We start from the raw sequence: 7,333 nt of genomic DNA, 5'->3' as shown, positions 1-7,333 counted from the left end.
CACAAACACAATCCAGTTTCTAGTCTTAATAATGTGTAACTTTTTTGCAGTCAGATGTATGATGACAAAAGCAAAGATTTCATAGTTAAATTTGACTTTAAAACAAAGTTTGCAATTTAGTAAAGTTATGGTGGGCCAGTTACATAACCACTTGGGCAAGTTTCTCTTACTCATGAAATTTGCCGAATTATCTCATAGATTATTTTGAGAATTAAAAAAGTTAACACATACAGAGGTTGATATAGATTGCATTCAATGATTTCTTAGCTGTCTTCTCAATGCCCACACGAAAATAACTGAGATCAACTTTTTTTCTTTTTTTTTTTATTGAGGTTGTTTTCATACCATACTTTATCCAAATATCCAAAGTGTACAATCAGTTGCCCATGGTACCATCATACAGCTGTGCATCCATCGTCACAGTTAATTTTTTTTTCAATTTTTAGAATATTTTCATTACTCCAGAAAAGAAAGAAAGGCACACAAAAAAAGGAAACTCAAATCCTCCCATACCCCTGACCACTCCCCCTCCATTATTGATTCCTAGTTTTGGTGTAGTACATTTGTTACTAATGGTGAAAGAATGTTAAAATACTACCAACTGTAGTATATAGTTTGCAATAGGTATATATTTTTTCCTATATGCCCCTCTATTTATTATTAATTTCTATTTACAGTGTCCTACATTTGTTCTACTTCATGAGAGATTTCTAATATTTGTGCAGTTAATCCCGGGCATTGTCTACCACAAGATTCACTGTTTTATACATTTCCAACTTTAACCTTCAACTTTCCTCCTGGTGACATACGTGACTGGGAGCTTCCCCTTTCTACCACCTTCACACACCATTCAGCACTGTTATTCTCACAATGTGCTACCATCACCTCTGTCCATTTCCAAACGTTTAAGTTCACCCTAGTTGAACATTCTGCTCAGAATAAGCAACCGCTCCCCATTCTTAAGCCTTGTTCTATATCCTGGTAACTTACATTTCATGTCTATGAATTTACATATTATAATTAGTTCATATCAGTGAGACCCTGAAATATTTGTCTTATGTGTCTGTCTTATTTCCCTCAATATAGTGCCCTCAAGTTTTCTTCATCTCACACACCATACATTCCATCCTAAGTAAACAATCAGTGGTTCCCTATATAGTCATATATTTATGTCTTCACCATCATAGCCACTATCTGTATAAGGACATCTCCATTTCTTCCACAAAAGAAGAGGAAGAGTCAAAGAAGGTAAAGAGAAGAAAAAGGGAAAAAAGAAAGAGAGAGAAAAAAACAAAACAAAACAAACATGACAGCTAGGAAGCAACAAGATGAAAGATAGCATTAAACTAAAGCAGAATAAAGATTCAGACAACATCAATGCCAAAAGTCCCATATCCTTCCCCTATGCCCCACCCCCATATGCATTTAGCTTTGGTATATTGTGTTTGTTATATTAAAGGAAGCATAATACAATGTTTCCATAAATTATAGTCTCTAGTTTGCATTGATTGTATTTTCCCCCAATCCCACCCCATTTTTAATGCCTTGCAATGTTGACATTCATTTTTTCCACCTCATGTAAAAACATATTTGTACCTTTTATTACAATTGTTGAGACTCTAGGTTTCACTGAGTTATACAGTCCCAGTCTTTATCTTTCCTCTTTTCTTCTGGTGTCCCACATGCTCCTAACCTTCCTCTTTCAACCATACTCACAGTCATCTTTGTTCAGTGTACTTATATTGCTGTGCTACTATCTCCCAAAATTGTGTTCCAATCCTCTCACTCCTGTCTTTTCCTTTCTGTCTTTAGTGCTCCCTTTAGTGTTTCCTGTAGAGCAGGTATCTTGTTCACAAACTCTGTCATTGTCTATTTGTCAGAAAATATTTTAAACTCTCCCTCATATTTGAAGGACAGTTTTGCTGGATATGGGATTCTTGGTTGGTGGTTTTTCTCTTTCAGTATCTTAAATATATCACCCCACTTCCTTCTTGCCTCCATGGTTTCTATTGAGAAATCCACACATAGTCTTATCAAGCTTCCTTTGTATGTGATGGATTGCTTTTCTCTTGCTGCTTTCAGTATTCTCTTTTTATCTTTGACATTTGATAATCTGATTATTAAGTATCTTGGCATAGGCCTACTCAGATCTATTCTTTTTTGGGGTATGCTGTGCTTCTTGGATCTGTAATTTTATGTCTTTCATAAAAGATGGGAAATTTTCATTGATTATTTCCTCTATTATTGCTTCTGTACCTTTTCCCTTCTCTTTTCCTTCTGGGACACCCATGGCACATACATTCCTGCATTTTGTTTTGTCCTTAACTTCCTGGAGACATTGCTCATGTTTTTCCATTCTTTTCTCTTTCTGTTCTTTGGTGTATAGGCTTTCAGGTGCTTTTTTCTCCAGTTCTTTAGTGTTTTCCTCTGCCTCTTGAGATCTGCTGTTGTACGTCTCCATTGTGTCCTTCATTTCATGTGTCGTACCTTTCATTTCCATAGATTCTGTCAGTTGTTTTTTCAAACTTTCAATCTCTACCTTATGTACACCCAGTGTTTTCATTACATGCTACATCTCTTTTGCCATATCTTTCCTAAACTTTCTGAATTGATCCAGCACTAATTGTTTAGATTTCTGTATCTCAGTTGAAGTATAAGTTTGTTCCTTTAGGCCATAAGTTCTCCCTCCTAATGTAGGTTTTGGTTTTCTGTTGTCTAGGCATCTGACCTCCTTGGTTACCCCAGTCAGGTTTTCTAGACCAGAATGAGCTCAGGTCTTGGAAGGAGGCAATAGTTTCAGGTCTCCCTGAGGGTGTGTCTTAGAAGATTGGTACACCCTGTGAGGCCTCAAGCCACTGTACTTTTCTGCCCAGCAGGTGGTGCCTGTCAGCCTGTCACTCCCCATTGGTGTAAGGAGGTGTGGCCCACGGCTGTTTTCCCCCAAGCTTTGGGGTCTGGTTCTGAATGGAAGGTGGGTAGTAGAGCTTGGCACTGCCTCCTTCCTCTTAGGACAGATATACCCTCTGGGGAGGGGTCATTTGCATTTGAATAGTCTCTGTCTCTGCTATCCCCACCCTTGTCTGGGTCTCAGTGCTGGGAATCAAAAATGGCTGAGGCTTTCTCCACTGAGCCAAAAAAGGGAAGAAAGACCCCCTTCAGGGTCAGTCTGCAGCCCCCCTCAGTTTCACCTGTGGGCAGAGACAGCACCTGGTCCTCTGGGCTCCCTCTCCTTTCCAGAGAGGTCCTCCAGCTCTCCAAGGTCAGTTGTCATCAAAAGTGTCTGTCTGCTTGGGTAGTCATAGCTTGTATTGAGCAGTCCACATTTGCTAATTAAAACCTCGGAGAGTATTGCTCTCTAGCACTGCGAGGCTTTGCAGTTTGGACTGGGGGGGGGGGGCTCCCAGCTCAGATCCACAGTTTTTACTTACAGATTTTATGCTGCAATCTCTGGCATTCCTCCCAATTCAGGTTGCTGTATGATGAGTGGATGGTCATGTTTGCCCCTCCACAGTTATTCCAGATTATTTACTCTCTGTTCCTGCTTGTTTATTAGTTATTCCAGGGGGACTGACTAGCTTCCACTCATCTCTATGCTGCCATCTTCTCCCAGGTCCCACATCATCTTTTTATCATTTTGAGGGGTCATATTAATTAGAAAGTTCATGAAAGTTTCACTCCACTCCAAAAGTAACCCTAGAATCAAATATTTTAAATATTTTTGCAGTTATACTGATTGTAAATTGATCAAACCTAGGATATCTACCTCCCCTCCCTTACCTGTGATACATGTGCTCACACATACATATTGACATTCACACACACATGCATAAATACAGATTGGGGGAGGCAGTTAAGCACAATCTAGGGACCATTTGTGAATGTTTTAAGGTCTAGCCTTATAATATGTTCTGATTTGGAGGGTTTCCATTTTTATTAGAGGTGATGTCTTAGTTTGCCAGGTTGCAATGATAAAGCCCACATAATATGTTGATTTAAACAATGGGAATTTACTGATTCACAGTTTTGAGGCTGGAAGAAGTTGAAAATCCAGATATCTGCAAAACTTGCTTTTTTCTAAAAATCTATAGTGTTCTGGTGCTGGCTGCCAGCAATCTTGGGGTCCTTGACTTTGTATCTCTGAATCCTGTCACATGGCGTTGCCCTCTCTTTTTCAACTTCTATGATTTCTGTTTTTTTTTTGTATAAAGCCTACAATAATCCAGATTAAGAGTCACTCTCACTCAGTTCAGCCACACCCTATCCAAAAATGACATCACAAAGAGGTCCTATTTACAAGGGGTTCACACCCATAGAAATGTCGAACAAAATTAAGAATATATGTATGTTGGGGTACTTAATTTGACCTACCAGAGGGGTTGTGGTACTGTTGTTAGGAGCAGACTCTGGAAACAATTACCGTTTTTGTAATCCAGCTCCATTACTTACCAACTAATTTAACTTTGGTCAAATTACTTAATCTTTCTGTAACTCAGTTTCCTGATATATAAAATGGAGTTAGCTACAATAATTACCTCAAAGGACTATTTATTATAAGGATTAAATCAATCACCATTTGTAATTCTCTTAGAATTCTGAGTTCCCAGCACAGAGAAAGTGGTAAATGTGTTTATTTAAAAATAAGTTATAATTTTGCTAAAAATACTGCAGAAATTTTTTGTCTGTTTTTATGCTTATCATTATACTTGGGTGTGGTAGGAACACCAACCAAATTAAAGTGACATTTCCTTCAGAGTACCATATTTTCCAGGTTCATCAGATCAATTTTTGAAACAGCTTTCCTTTAGCAACTTCTTTGTGGTTAAATATTTCTAGAATATGTGCTTTACAAATGTGAGAAGAAGCAACTGAGTCTAGTGATGTCAACTCAGTCTCCACACCCTCTAAGGACACCTAAATATGTTTTTTTTTCCTTAGAGTTCATTGCATTACAAAAAGAAGACTTGCATGAGATAATTTTTGTGATGTGGTGTGCTCAAAAGGTAGAACATAAATGAGATAAAACCAGACAAATAACCAGTAAACAGCTGATAAATATCAGTTCCTTGTAAGGAATAACTATTACCTCATGCAAAAAATAACCACAAATAGCTACTGAGCCAAAGATACCAAAATCTGAGTATGTGTGTGTTTTAGTGTGTGTGTGCAAGTATTGGGAGAATAATGATTAAGTTATATATGAACAGCATCCAATAATCTGAGGATGATAAGGAAAATGCTACAATGGAGAAAAGAATGAGCAAGGTTTGAGGAAATATATGATAAAATCAAGGAATACTGATTAAAATTATATACTTCTAATATCATTTGTACCACACATGGGTTCACAAAAGGTTTATTGTATTTCATAGAAAATACATGCATAAGACAATATTATTCTTATATGAAATTGAATAATTGGTGATTTAAAAAAAGCATATTGAAAATTAAGATACATTTCTAACAAGGGTTCACACTGCTACCCAATTTTTGGAAAATATGTTAAAATATGCAATGAAAGTCTAAAATTTTAACACATTTTGTCCTACTAATTCTACATCAAGAAGTCCATCTTAAAGAAGTAATCATCAATAAAGAATATATGTACCACAAAGTTTATTACAGGTTATTTACATTACATTAAAAATAAAACAATTTAATTGAGCAACAACACAGCGATTATTAAATTAATTCTGCTGCATCCATAAAATGAAATCAATTCAACATTATTTTTTTCTTTTTTTCAGGGGAGAGCATGAACGCATTCCCCCACTACCACAAATTATGCAGTTGAGTGTCCCACATTTTGGGAAATCGCAGGGGTCAGCACATTCAGAGGACAATGGATAAGCCTTGCCCTGGGAAAACTATCGTCATGATCATGGTATCTCCCCTGCATCAATATTACATTTTAAAATAGTATTTAAGGACTTGAAAAAATGCTTGAAAATGCAAATGTTAAGTAAAATGATGAATACAAAAAATTATAATAGACTCAAGTTGCAATTTTTTACTATGTAGTTCCATATAAGTTTGTAAGCAGATATACCAACATGACCCAAAGTAAATAAGCCAAAATGATCTCAGTGGTGATGACAGTTTTCTGATGAACAGATATTACTTCTTTAATGGCAAATAAATATTCCAAAACAAAGGTTATAAAATACCCCAAGGAATGTTGGATTTTATTAAGAGGAAAAGTCTATACATCAAAAAACTTACCTAATTTGTATAACTACAAAGCTCATTATATTCTTTTTTTTATCTTTATTTTTTATTGATAAAATAATTAATAAAATAACTCATTATGATTTTTGGAGGAAAAAAAAGTCTTAAAGTGTTCCGTTTCATGTTAATGTAGGTTAAGCCATTGAAAAGACAAAGCAAAGAATCAACATTAAGTCATGGTCCAGGGTAATAATTATCAGAAATAAATACATGGCTTATGGTAGTTGATAAGCACAGACAACCAAAGTAGACTGTATTTCAAATTTGTTTTTATAAAAGCACATTAAAGATTACTTTAAAATAGTGTCCATCCTTTCTTTTAAATGGGCATACTTATATGCATCCATGTACAAATATAACAGACTTGACCCGTTAACTTTCTTAATTTTTAATGCAAATACAATTCCTTGTTTTTTAATGCAATATAACAAAATAATATAAAGTGAAGTCATTAGAAAAACATGGACCTTTCTGAATCTATAGTGTTATATTCTTTGAACTATGTTTTCCAAATACATTTTAAATCTGTTCTGATAAAAACTATGCTAATTATAATTCAGCTTGGGAAATATTTGCAAATAGTTACTTAGCTCAAGAATATGTATTTAACTCATTCTTTTTTTTAAAAAAAGAGTATTGAACTTTTATTTTTGTTGCAAAATTATGTTAGTTATATATTAATGAAATTTTGCTTTATAAGAAGAGAAACATTTTCAGAAAATAATTTGCTATAATCTTATTTCTCATTCTCCCTCAGTCTCTTTCATTCTCCTCTTCTCTTAGAAAGAAAGTCTTTGGAATTTTTATTTATTTTTAAAAAATATTGTATACATATTCCAATAATTGGAAAAATATTCTCATGAAATGTTGGCTCCTTGGGGATCCCATCTTGCAGTCTGTAACACTTAATCAATTAAATTCCTAAGAATTTAATTGAGTGGGTCTTCTGCATGCCACCACCTGATTGAATAAACACAAGGCCTGTGAATATACAAAACAAAATAAAAATAGAAACATTTATAGTGGGATAGTCTATTTGAACAAGAGTCAGATGTTGGTGGACAGAGTCCAGGGAGCACCGAGTCTATTACTTCTATGATCAGCATCA

At 35.2% G+C, this 7,333-nt stretch overlaps 1 non-coding gene across 1 annotated transcript; it reads right to left on the bottom strand.

The window, feature by feature from the left end:
- Nucleotides 1-5,741: 5,741 nt before the first annotated feature.
- LOC119530727 lies at nt 5,742-5,902 on the bottom strand. The gene has a single exon (XR_005216114.1). It is a non-coding gene; the product is annotated as a U1 spliceosomal RNA (small nuclear RNA).
- Nucleotides 5,903-7,333: the final 1,431 nt, after the last annotated feature.

The sequence above is a fragment of the Choloepus didactylus genome, chromosome 3 (assembly GCF_015220235.1).
Source record: "Choloepus didactylus isolate mChoDid1 chromosome 3, mChoDid1.pri, whole genome shotgun sequence".
NCBI lineage: Eukaryota > Metazoa > Chordata > Mammalia > Pilosa > Megalonychidae > Choloepus > Choloepus didactylus.
The sequence above is the reverse complement of the archived record's forward strand: the minus strand, read 5'-3'. Positions and strand labels throughout refer to the sequence as shown.